Genomic DNA, 14015 nt, shown 5'->3' with positions numbered 1-14015 from the left:
CCTGTGTGCGATTGCAGAGATGATCAGATCGTCTATACACCCTGGGTCAATTTTGGAAATACTGTTTGGTTGGGCACTTAGCAAAGGAGTTTTTTTCTTGGCATGTTTGGTTTCTATGCAGAAGATATATATATTCATCAATTTGTTCAGTTTTCATTCATTCATTTTTGACTTTTCTCACTTTTTCGATGTTACTTTGCAGTGGTTGTATTTTACATGAATGAAAAAAAAATAGCTGTAGGTGAACTTCATGGAATGGACTTTTATTTGACTTTGGAGGGTCCAATGTAAGTTTTTTGACAATAAAATTACAATGTTAGGGCGTGTTTCCATGAAATGTTTTCTGAGAATGATCAAGCTTTTTTATATTACTTCAGCATTGCATGAGACAGAGAGAGAGAGAGAGTGCGAGAGAGGTAGAGAGAGAGAGAGAGAGAGAGAGAGAGAGAGAGATGAAGGAGATGAAGCTCTTTTCTCACACTTGAAGCGAAGTCCAGATACTGTAGTACAGATAGCAATCAAAGGAGAATTTGAAGGAAAGGTCACAGGGAAAACAAACTAGATTGATAACATCAAGAGGTGGACAGATGGTGTGAGAGCATGCATGAAAGAGAATGCCGACAATACTTTGAGAACTATGGACTATGTGTCAAAAAAGTGTTTAAATACACACTAGTGTAGCTGATATGCAGTATTTTATGCACATGCTCTGATGATGATGATGATGATGAGTGGAAGGCTAACAATGCTAGAAACAAATAACTGTTTAGGGTTGGGTTTGATGTGTTGCAGCAGGCTACCTCAGTAATTTTAAGAATTGCAAAACAATCGCCACCCACCTTGCTCGCAAATAGATAAACAAGAAACAACAGTGTATTACAATGGCTGTGTTCTGTGAAAATACACAAATGGTTGCAGCTACTTCTTCTCAATTATTGCTGTGGCAGCATCAAATAGCTACATTCAGGTTTGCCATCTGAACTGTATGAATTGTTCTCAATAATTTATAAATATACATGTGGATGGGGATAATTTCGGAAAATACAGAGAAAGGGGAAAAAAAAAGTAAAGCAAAAAAAAAGTGAGGTCCTCAGTCTAGTCTTTGTATGGTCATCACAGATAATCCATTCTGATTTAAGGCATACACTCCGGACAAACTGCTATGTCCGACCATTCATAAAATCGGAAGTCTTGGCCCATTTCCATCGTTCTGACCGCAACCAAAGCTATAGCAGCCGTAATGTTAGTTCTTCAACTATTAATGCACTCGCTGTGCTATTACCCTCGGCAATTGCCTCATTTCCTTACTTCCTTACGTGGGTCCTATTGATAATCTCACAAATGACTTTAATGTGACTCTGTTTGACTCTGCGTAATGCTCTCAACAACGTAACACCTTCAAGACTTAAAATGCATCCAAAGAAATTTGCTCCTTGGTTCAAAGATGAAACTAGAGAACTAAAACAAGAGAGCTACTGCCTCAGCAGAAATGTTTAAATCCAGATTTAAGACTTATTTCCACTGTTTGGTATTTAGTTAAACTACTGTACATGTAGGCCTGTTTTACTGCTGCTTGTCCTAGCTCCTCTCCCCTTGTCTACTGCTCGGAGAGGGCCAGGTGACGTTGACCGAATCTGAGGCTGCTGCTGTTTGGCTTCTGCAATGACCAACTGGGATGAGATCTGAAGTGGACCTCTTCCCCCGGAGTCATTGCCATGGAGAATTCTGCTCTGACCGACCGGGTCAGGTCCTGAGGCAGAACCACCGAAGGCGTGTACCCATGCGGCTCCTTTCTCCTTAAATGGACTCCTATGCCATCCTAATGAACATTGTTCAGCATCTTGCTATCGTAATGAACATTGTACAGCACCAGACTATGTGATGAATGTTGCGGTCCCTTCTCAATGTTTCTTTTTTCCACAAATGGGGTTTTGAGTTTTTCCTTGCTCGATCGGGGTGTTTCGATTAGGGGATGTCGTCAATTATTGCCAACTGTGGGCCTGTGAAGCCCTCTGAGACTCTTTTGTGATTAAGGGCTACACAAATAAACTTCACTTGACCAACCTTATACAATCTGAGCCGAATTTTGGTGTCTGGGTGGAAAACTATTTACGTAGGTTTGGCATAGAACTGTGTGTTACATGGACTATGATTATATTCATGTTTTGTTGCCTGGCTTCAACTGCTGATGAAACTCTCTGGCTTAACAAAACCCTTAGTGCTCACACACACACAAGACCCACTAATGATGATGGATACTGCACTCATACATGATGTCTTTAAATAAACATCTCTGCTGATAAAGCATGTTTCAAGTTTAGAATTCATCAATAACAGAACCTCAGGCATGAAAGAGACAACACATGTTCTAAATTTACTCAGTGCAGTGATGATAGTCCGCATCCTACCTGTACTGTATAATACTACTGATGCCTAATGGTTGAAAAAACTGGAGCCTGGATTAGTTGTATTTACGTAGCTCACATTTTTAGTCCCAAAAACACTTCATATCTACCTCAATTCAATGACCATTGCTTTCTCATTAACTTAGTCATTGTAATATCTCCTCATTATCTTTTTACTGACCATTACTCTGATGACCGAGATCTCAAACAACTACTTTCTGTTGCAGTCTGAGGTGCCTAAAGGACACAAATACCTGACAGCCATCCTTTATTTATCACTGGCCCAGGTTAACTTAAATGCAAGGCCGGAGTAAGGAACAAGGAGGCCTTTTGAACCCCAGAATCAAGGACAAGTTTAAATACTAATACAAAAATGCACATCTCTCTGCAGGCTGGAGCAGCGGTAAACTCAAAAGAAAAAAAAAAATTCAGTTTCATGTTTTGGATGGCTTACATTTATTTAAAAACATTTAAAGGGCAAGGACCCATAATTGGTAAGAGATTCCTGCATGGATTCATTTTATGAAATTAGGCTCAGGCCCAACCTGTCAATATTCATTAGCTCATATGGCTCACAAACCCATTAGTTCTGCAACCCGACCCAAATAAATACAAACACGATTAGCAATCCGACCTGCAGGTGAAGTTGATTCAATAAAACAATAGTTGTTTCTGCTTGGATTTTAAGATCTAAAAATATATAGTTACTCTTCAGATTCACTTATGATCAATGCGGCAGCTGACAGAGAATTGAGTTTGCTTTCCGCATGCATTTCCTCAATGTTCTTGCATGGCTGGGCTGCTGGTGATCATACGTAGCAGTAGCAGAGTTTCAGTATTAATATAAATATCGCTCTGCTTCATTTTATTATCATACTAACAATGTAAACTGTAATCTGCTGCAAATTCCACCTGCATGTACTTATTCCTCCCGGACAAAAAAATAATGCACTAAAATGAAACATCAGACTTCTCACTGTAAGGCAGTAGAACCATGTCCTTTCTTCCAGCCAATCAGTGATGGAAATGATAATGAAAAAGGTTTAGAATGTGTACATTATTAGGGTAATATATTATCATAGTTTTTAATAGTAGTATGAGTACATTGCACTGGTATGGTATAATTATTATAGATATGAAGATGTACAACATACAGAATTGTTTATTATTTGTTTGTAAAACAATTTTTTTTCTGGTGTAAAAAAAACGTGAACGCGAAAGAAAAAAAATGTCTGAAATGCCATCCTGTACTCAAATTATTGACTATTTGAGAGGGAAATATGTTAGTATTGACAAAAATATACATCATCCTTTCATTTTCTGTTTCACTTATCCTGTTCTCAGCCACAGTGGCAAAATTCGAAACCTTTCCCAGCTGACGGAGCCTGAGAGGCTACATGCCAGACGGGTAAGTAAGGTGTATGTTAATGGAGCAAGCCGCATTGACTCTATGAATGTTCACTTTGGGCATAGCAATGTCCCGCTTCAGCGAGTACTGTTTGAAATGCACAGGAGAAAAAAATCCCAGCTCTACTTTTATGCTTCTGATGCGCTAATTTGCTTGGAATGCAGTGTAAAAGTGTTGGGACAGACACACACTAACACCCACATTCAAAACTACATTCATATTACCAATGTTGGGAAAGTTCATTTTCTACACAAACTAGTTCCAAACTTTTAAAAAGTTCCAAACTTTTAAAAATGAACTGGTTCAGTTCATTGTTAAATAGTTTAATTGAACATTTTGAACTAAGATCACGTTCCAAAAATGAAATAGTTCATAGTGGGGTTTTTTTTGCAATATGTTGCTGCAAAATACTGGCATTTCATTTCACCATTGTTGCCACCCATTCAGTCCACACTAGTAGGCAGCTGCAGCTTTCACCCTACAATGTCAAAAACATGTGGAAAATGTTGTTTGGGTGGTCTTTTTTTAAAAGAAGGAATTTTAAAAAAAAGAAGCAGAACAGGACTGTAGTCCTTAATCTGCAAACACAATCTGGCAACACAATGTGACAGGATTGATGTTGAAAGTCGCACTCAGTCTCAAAAGGAAAAAATAAACATACTCTACAGGAAATTTTTATTCTACTTATCCATCCAACCATCCATCCATTTTCTGAGACGCTTCTCCTCACTAGGGTCGCGGGCGTGCTGGAGCCTATCCCAGCTATCATCGGGCAGGAGGCGGGGTACACCCTGAACTGGTTGCCAGCCAATCCCAGGGCACATACAAACAAACAACCAGTCGCACACACATTCATACTTACGGGAAATTTAGAGACTTCAATCAACCTACCATGCATGTTTTGGGGATGTGGGAGGAAACGGAGTGCCCGGAGAAAACCCACGCGGGCATGGGGAGAACATGCAAACTCTACACAGGCGGGGGCGAGGATTGAACCCCAGTCCCCAGAACTGTGAGGCAGACGCTCTAACCAGTCGTCCACCATGCCGGCTATTCTACTTATTTCAACTAAAAATTAACTTGAACCAAGTGAAATTTGTCACCCCAAAAAAATATTTATTTAATTTTAAGTGTAATAAGATTAATTGAGACTTTAGACCAGAAATAAATCAAATATTTTTGGTAAGATTTTGAGTTTTTGAAGTTTAATGTTGATTGTGCATTTTAGTTTCATCTTAAAATTTCACTCTAAAACCCAATATCCTTTAACTTTTCGTGAGTAGTGTCAATCCACAGTTCCTCGTGTACCATTGCACAATGGTTGAAAGAAGAACTAAAATGCTGGTGTTGTTGTAATTCTAGTGAGTCTACTAGTCCACTTGTAGATGTTTGTGGACTGTGTCACATACATGTCTTGAAAACAACGCGATGAAAGCATTTCTTCTGATTAACAAAGTTGTTAGTGCTCAGACACGGGGTATTTTTTCCTCAGTCGTTATTCGTGATGACGGAAAGGAGCGATAATAGAATGAATTCATACCTTGTATTATTCCAAAATTATTGTCCAACAAATGAGAAGTCCAATATGATTATTTGAAAACTATATACTGAACCGGTAAGAGAGGATGCAGGCACATTTTGACTTTTGACTGGCACGTTGTAGCTACTGTGTCTCTGTAAAGAAAATGTTTTCTTTTTATTTTAAAATGGCTTACTTTTACGAAGATCCATTGCCGTCGCTTCGTCGCAGGTAGAATCTTGGATCTGTTTTGCACTCGTCGCCGGTGCCATAAATCCTCGCAGACCAAGCTGCTGCCTTTCCAGCTAGCCTGGTAGCTAGTTAGCCTGCTGGCTACCTAGCCGATGTAGCTTCACAGCACGCTGTGTCCGATCAACACACTCCCATTAAATCTGCCGCCACGATCTCCTTCGCCAGCGTTTAGCGATGTCCCCATTTCCATTTCCACTGTATCCATGCAGCTCATTGGACAGCTAGCCTCCTTCAGCTGTGACTCGGTGAATCCACAACGTGTACATGCGCAGAAGTGATGTGGAGTAGGTCTAAATGGCGGGGGAAAGTAAAAGGTGCTTGACGGATTAAAAAAAGTAGACTGACTTGCTTCATTCCAATGCGAAAATTCTGACAGCGTTTGTTTTTTGTTTTTTTTTAATCTCGAGAATTGGCTCGATTTTCTGATGGACTCGTTCGTACCTCTAACAATTGTGTATCTTAAAGTCTTGCTCACGTATAACCTGAACAATTTTTCCATTTTCATTTTCCATACCACTTACCCTCAGTAGGGTCTTGGGCATGTTGGAGTCTCTCCCAGCTGACTCTTAAATATTAAAATCAAATCCATTCCTTGGCCTGTTTTTCATTTCATATTTTTACGACAGTGTCTTCTCGATTGATTGGAGTCGAAGGGAAATGTTTACCACAGCACCAACCAGCCCCTGCATCTTTTAAAACCAAATAGCAAGCAGCAGTTTTTGGGCCATCGATTGTCTAAAACTCCTGGTTCGTGTGGTCGGTTAGCTCCAACCACAATCTCTCCAAGAGTTATTAAAGACAATTGTATTTTTGCAGCTCAAGGTAACAACACTGATGAAATACTCATCACTATCTTTTGGATGAACCAATCTGTTTGTCTCCGCAGCCATTTTGCTTTCATTTCATATTCAAGTCAGTACATGCAGTTACGTTGGTCCTCACTACATTAGTCTGGTCACACATACTGTATGATGAAGCTGCACTCAATGACTTGCACTGGGAACCCCATGGTGATAGGCAGCACTATAGATTTGGTTTTTCCTTCCTTATGATGGAGGAGAAACTGACAAAAATTTAAAACAGGATCAAGTTTTGATAGCACCTTAGCTCATTTATAAACCAATCTAAATTTCTTTTGATATTTAATTTAATTATCATCGAGGAAGGGAGTTTTTCGTCATCTGAATTTACGAGAGAACATGGCTGTCATTACATTAAATTGAAGAATGCTCAACATGGTGGTAGCCTGGCTAACACATCCAGTGGTGTTAAAAGGCTAATTGCTCATTAGAGAACACTTGTGCAATGGCAATGCTAGAAACTGTTGTGTTAATTAAAGAACAAATAAACATGGCCTTCCTTGGACCAGATGCGTGTCTGGAGTGTCGGCATTTATGGTGGTGATTAGAGTCTTAAAATAAACCGAAAATCCATGCATCTGACAAAATCACATATGAGACAGGCTAACGTGCATGTTCTTTTGCATCTGTTTCTTTTGTTAGCCTTTTTCTTTGCTACTGAGTTTGGTGTAAACCAGCATTTGCTGTTCTTTGAGAGCAAAATGGAATTCTTGGCAAACACTCGCATGGAATGATATGGACATGTTTGCATTGTTTGGACTAATTAGTACGAATAAATGCTCACTTGATAAGCACGATCGTTCGTCACGGTATTGACTGATTGCATAATAATTTCCAGACGTTCATTTAGAATTTTTACCCAATGTAAGTGATTCATCTACACTGCAAAATTATTACATCTTAACAAGATTTATAGTCTTAGATCTAGCCAAATTATCATCTCCATCTTGTTTTGAGTGTTGAATACAAGTTAACACATTACTGTGTAAGGTTATTACACTTATTTCATGCAAATATAACATTTTGTTCTTATTTAGTCTATATATCTAAAAGTTGGTCATTTTATACTTATATCAAGCAAAAAGGAGTTTTCATATAGTGTTTAGAACAATATCCTTTGTTAAATTAAGAAGATTTCTAACACATTCACTTTTTCCACTTAAAGGTCCCATGTTTTGGCTATTTAGATCCCCTTTGAGTGATTCTCTAACATGGACTTAATATAAAAGTGTCAGTTTCATTAAAAAAAAAAAACCTTGGTTTTGTCATATGTGTCCCCTCTGACATTGAAAAAATACATCTTCTTAATACTAGATAAATACATTTGTTTTTAGTGTAAATTTACAAGAAATAAGTGAAATTATCTGCCAGTGCAGCAAGTGAATTTTACTTAGATTTCTTGAAATAAGAAAACTATCTCAATCTACATACAGCTTAAAATTAGCTTGATACACTTACTCTAAAACATTAAATCAAGGAAATTAAATCTTTACATAAGCCTAAAACACTTATTGTAAGCAATAAAACAAGCCAATCTTAAAATAAGCTTAAAAGACTCATTCTAAACAAGAACAAAAATGTCAATTAAATCTTAAAATTAACTGAAACCAAGCAGCAACTTGTTTCAGTAAGACATTTCACATAACTTGTAGGACACTTCAATTATATACTGTTATTCAGTTTGCCTTTATATGTCAACAGGAACTTGAACAAGGTATGTGAACCTGGATTGAGTCAGAGAAATGGAAATCCCAAGTTAGCAGCTCATCAGGACAGCAAATGACCAAGGCAAATGCTTGAGCCAGTAAACTGCCGAGGAGGATCTGGGCTGCTCTGGTAGGAGCTCCTCCAGGTTGCGGAGAACGCAGACTTGGCCAGAGTTTAGGACAAGGAATTTCCGACTGTCTTTCTGGCTGTGTTTGTTTTGTATTTTATGTCCACAAATAAAACACTGCAGTGTACAATTTGTTCATTCATTTCTTTTCAAAAACTGGTCATGCAAACACATTAACAGATAGCAAATACTTTACACTGCTGTATTTAAAAAGCCCATAAGAGGTGGCTGAAAAGATCGACCAAAAGTAGTGTGGACTTTGGAAACAAAAAGGTTAAGAAAACAAGGAAGCTTCCCCAGTGAAGTGGGAAGACATTCCCATTCAGTTCACACAAACTATCCAACAAACATGTTAAGACTGAACTTAATTTTGCTTAGGTGGCAGTTATTGCATCTCCACCTGCCCTTTATAGTCTTTCAAATAAATGCTCAGCTGTTAATATGGTTCTGCTAGATTCGTTATTGTATATTAACTGCTAGGTGGTCAGTGTGTCATTGTCACTTAAAAGTTTCATCAGCCAGCTGTGAGCAGAGATAGTCACAGGTGTCCTTGGATATGTGTAAATTGTTCATCCACTGGGTTGAAACCACTGCTTTCCACCGCTGCGGGGATCACGCCCTGATAGATAGTAATCGCGTATTTAAACCACAAAAGGGTAGCAGAATAAGTTCAACTGATTTCCATCACGCTCGCATTGTTTCAAGAACAATTTCATATGACATGCTGAAAAAGCAAACTAAGTTCCCTCCATTCTGGCGTATTTTGTCGCACACAGGATGATGCTTGCTTGTTCGTCGCCATTTATGACGCCATTGTGCTTGTTTGGCCTTCATTATTTTTATTACCACCACTTACTGGACTGGAGGGGCACTGCAGTTTCTTTTACCACCACAGCATACTGTATTGTAGTGCTATATACAGTAAATACAGTTGAGATGAAAGTGGAGCCATGCAAATCCAAGTAAACATTCTAGGAGTCTGGGAGTGAACTTTGACAAGTTTAACGCTGCCATTGTTGTGACTATGCCTTTAACTGCCAGCTGGAAATTAACGTACCACCTAACCCCAAACGCGGAAGTGCTGTGTGCATACGAGCACACTGCATGACAGTTGAGTCTGGTTTGGCCACGTCGCCCCATGTACGGCAGCTTTATTGAAGAATTTTTTTTTTCTGCATGTGGCACTTAGAGAGAGAGCACGGGTGAGCGAGCGCGCGCCCAACTTTTTTTTGTCAATGTTTTGATCAGAGGCTGCTCCAAAAAAAAAAAAAATCTGTTTTTTCTAACAGCTACAGTGAGTCTGTTATTTGTAGATAAAAAAAGATGTGAAGGTTTAAGGGCACAGAGCACCAAAACAGTGAAGACAAAAACCGCGGTTAATCTAAAAAAATCGGTCCAATACCCACGATGTACAATGAGTCAGTGACTCACAATGTATTTCTGTTCGGTCACAGTGCATAGAAAATGTTGAAGGAGCATAAAACTGCTGTCAATCAGAACAGGCATGTAATTTCTATGACCTTTTCCCTTATAGCTCACCATTAACTGTGAACATTACCACTTGAAACATATTTTTGTAAATGTGAAATTGCTTAAAATTGTAACATTGCATTTAGATGGATTTTGGTTATACATACGAGGACACTGTTATTGCTAGGTGTGGCACTCTCTTATCAACTCACTAATTGTTTCAATTATCATTCAGAGGGCTTCGATCCTGCCTCTGTGAGTCCACGTTGGGCAGTTATAAAAATTACAAAATGAACATAACAAATTGGTAACTTTTTGCTTCCCTCCTGCTTCGGCCTGCATGATGATGCCATCTGATAGGAGAGGGCGTGCCTGTGAGTCATATAACTTTACATGGTCGCTAAGCCACTGACTTAACATATTTATTGATTTGTATTTACAGGATGAAAAGCATCCCTTATCCACAGCTGAGCAGTCTCCTTGCGACATGGAGATGCTTATTTTTTTCATGTAGGATGCAAATGTCATGCATGGCTTAGGTGAACGTGAATATTTAAGGCCTACATGTTGTAAAATGTGTCATATTTTTTATTTTTTTTATATACCACAGGTAGAGGAAACGTGGCTTTGCGACCATGTGCTGTTCTTCAATAAAACATATATATATTGACTTGTACATCCACTCTGTCGCTTGTTGTGCATATGTGTTCCTTCATATAACAACATAATGACCAGTGTTCAAATTCCTTTCAGGGATGATTGCATTGGCTGCAGTTTTGCTATGAAGACTGCAGAAGAGAGGAGATGAAAGTATGTGTGTGGGGTGAAAGGAAGGAGTGCGAGAGGAAGCAAGAAATTGAAAGATGGGAGAGGATTTAGCATAACAGGAAGTTAAGGAAGGGGTGAAACCACACAGGAAGGATAACTGCGGAAACATTGAAAACATGCACATTGAGAGACTGATGAGATGGCGAAAGTTTACTTCAAATCCAAATGATCTGTTGTCAACCAAATGACATTTCACAATGTTCGCTAATAAAACTAAATAATTAGTAGGTATATATTCCTCCTCTCTCTCACCTGTGGAAGAGAATATAACAACACAATGCTATGCTGTTCCTCCTCCAGGCTTGCTCCGGATTTGTGCCTCCCCACCATACATTCCTCTTAATTTTTTTCCTGTACTCCCACCATCAATCTCTTAAATTCTCCATCTTATTGCATCCATTCTGAACCCCACCACCCCTCCCCATTCACTCACCCAGTATGCTTGCAATAACCACTCTGTCTTATCACAAGGCTCTTCTCCTTTTTAATCCATTTTGCAACACCATGCCTGACCTCAACTTTTACTTGACAAACTAAGCCTTTTTATCTACCAAATTCAAATATCAGTGAGCCATTTACCCACATGCACGCACACACATGCACACGCATGCGCACACGCACACAGACAATACACAATACACAGTCACACCCAGTGAAGCAGCTGTCAAAAATAACATCTTCCGACAGAAAATTCTCACATACATACATTTTTGCTTAGTTCTTTGGCACTGGTGCTTTATTTTAATATTTTCCCTCTCATGCATATGATGCAAAAATGCCGGGATGATATTTTTATTAAGAAACAAAACTGTTTCAAAGTTCAAAATATAAGGTAAGGTTTTTTTAAATCACATAACGAGTGAACAGATGACACAGACATTATTAGCCTCTTTTGTTTTTTGTTTTTGCTTTATTTTCAGGGAGGTGATGTCTTTTGAATTATGGAGAGATTGCATAATGTAAGGCGTCAGAACAACAACAGCATCTGGTGAGTTTTGTGACTCACACTATGTTTGCTCTAAAGCTTAATCCATTTAATCAAATTTAGTATAGTTAATATCAAATATCAATCAAACAAATTATTTGTTACAGTTATCTCTGCAAAGTTAGCTCTATTCAATATAAGGTTACTGAGTAACAAATCAATGTTGATCAATGACTATGATCTGGACTTCTTACTCATTAATGAAACCTGGTTGACAGAATGTAACAGTAACACCATTCTAAATGAAGCAACACAAACAAATTCTAGTTTCATGAACAAGTGTCGAATTGGGAAAAAAGGCAGTGGAATTGCTGCTATTTTTAAATAATTATTTCAGTGTAAAGAAATTTTATTGGGTGATTTTCAGCTCTGTTAAACATCTGTTTTTTAGAACAAGGTAATCTAAATGTTATTGCTTTAATAATTTATAGACCTCCAAGATAAAATGGAAAATATGTGGAGGACAATTTTCAGAACTGCTGTCAGTTATTTGTACTGACTACAATCATTTTGTCATAATGGGAGACTTTAACATTCATCTTGACAATAGGATGGAAAAAAATTCTTAAGAACTCTCTGCTATACTGGACAGATTCGACCTCTCTCAGCATATGAAGGTCCAACTCTCACTCAAGGTCACATTTTAGGCCTAGTAATCTCTAAGGATGTTGCAATTTTATCAGTGGACATTAAGAACTTGGCTATTTCCAATATTTTTTAGTATCCTTTGAATTACAGATTCTCCCAAAAGTTCAGGCACCTTCTGTGTCATTAAAAAAAATTGTACATACAGTAAATGAGAGTACCAGCGCTAAGTTTATGGAAACTGTAGCTGTGTCACCAACAGTGAATACATAGAGAGTTGATGAACTTTTGGATATGTTCACATGGAAATGTCTTAAATGTGATGGAGGCTGTTGCTCCTATTACAATTAAGACAACCTTAAAACACCATGGAGGAGCACTATGATGGTAAAGGCCTCTATCAAAAATGTAGTAAAGGAGAACATAAATGGAGAAAAAATAAACTCCAAATTTACTATGACCTCTACAAGCAAAGTCTTTGTAATTTTGACCAAACCGTTTGTCAGGGCTAGACAACAACAGCTCTCTGAAATCATGAGCAAGAACCTGAACAATACACACACTCTGTTTGCTGTGGCTGTGATTGGTTGGCAACCAGTTCAGAGTGTACCCCGCCTCTCACCCAGAGTCAGCTGGGATAGGCTCCAATTCACCCATGACCCTAAAGAGGATAAGTGGGACGGAAAATGGATGGAAAGATGTTTGCTGTGGTTGATAAGCTCACAACCCCCCCCCCCTCCCCCCAATAAGATAGCTTTCCAGAACTTCACACAACAGATAAATGCAATTAATTTGCTTGCTATTTTTTGTGAAAAAAAAAATTCATCCATCAGGGCAAGTATCAGCACAAATCAGCAAAATGAACAAAAAATTATACAACACTTACAACCACCCAGGAATTACTCTATTACCAGGCCAGAATTTGATACAGTTGACCGAAAAAAAACTGTAGAGAAAACAGTTGAGCAGCTGAAACCGATAACTAGCTGTCTTGACTCAACACCATCTGACTTTTTCAAAACTATTGTGAAGTCTGTGCTAGCTGATTTGCAGCAAATAATTAATTGTTCACTTCAGTCAGGCGGGTTTCCGACAGTAAACCTCATAAAGTTGCTGCCATTAAACCACTTCTAAAAAAGGGAATGCTGGACGCTTCCATGTTAGCAAACTATTGACCCATTTCAAATCTCCCCTTCATTGCCAAGATTGTTGAGAAAGTGGTTTTTAATCAACTCGGCGATTAATTGAACTCAAATGGATTTTTGACAAATTTCAATCAGGTTTCCGAACTCATCACAGTACAGAATCAGCTCTTATCAAAGTAGTAAATGATATAAGGTTGAACACTGACTGCGGAAAGGTCTCAGTTTTTGTCTTGTTGAATCTCAGGGCAGTGTTTGATACAATAGATCATAACATATTGCTGAACAAGTTGGAAACGTGGGTTGGACTAAATGGAATGGTCCTTAAATGGTTCAGATCGTATCTGGAGGAAAGGAGTTATTTTATAACCAATGGAAGTTTTCAATCTTATCGAATGGCAATGATATACGGTATGGGATCCTTCAATGGTCAGTTCTTGGACCCCTCTTGTTTGGGCTGTATATGCTAACCTTCGGTCAACATTTTCAGAACCTTAATGTTGACCCTCATAGTTATGCAGATGACACAGTTATATCTAGCAGTGTCTCCAGATGACCACAGTTCAATTGAAGTGTTCTGTCTAAAGCAAATACATATCTGGATGAACCAAAACTTCCTCCAATTAAACCACAACAATACCTACATAATTGTTTTTCGCGGTAAAGAAAAGAGGTTTGCTGTTAGTAAATACCTGGAGTCACTCTCTTTAAAAACCAAAGACCAAAT

Source organism: Phycodurus eques, chromosome 7 (assembly GCF_024500275.1).
Source record: "Phycodurus eques isolate BA_2022a chromosome 7, UOR_Pequ_1.1, whole genome shotgun sequence".
Taxonomy (NCBI): Eukaryota; Metazoa; Chordata; class Actinopteri; order Syngnathiformes; family Syngnathidae; genus Phycodurus; species Phycodurus eques.
Note: the sequence above shows the minus strand (reverse complement) of the source record.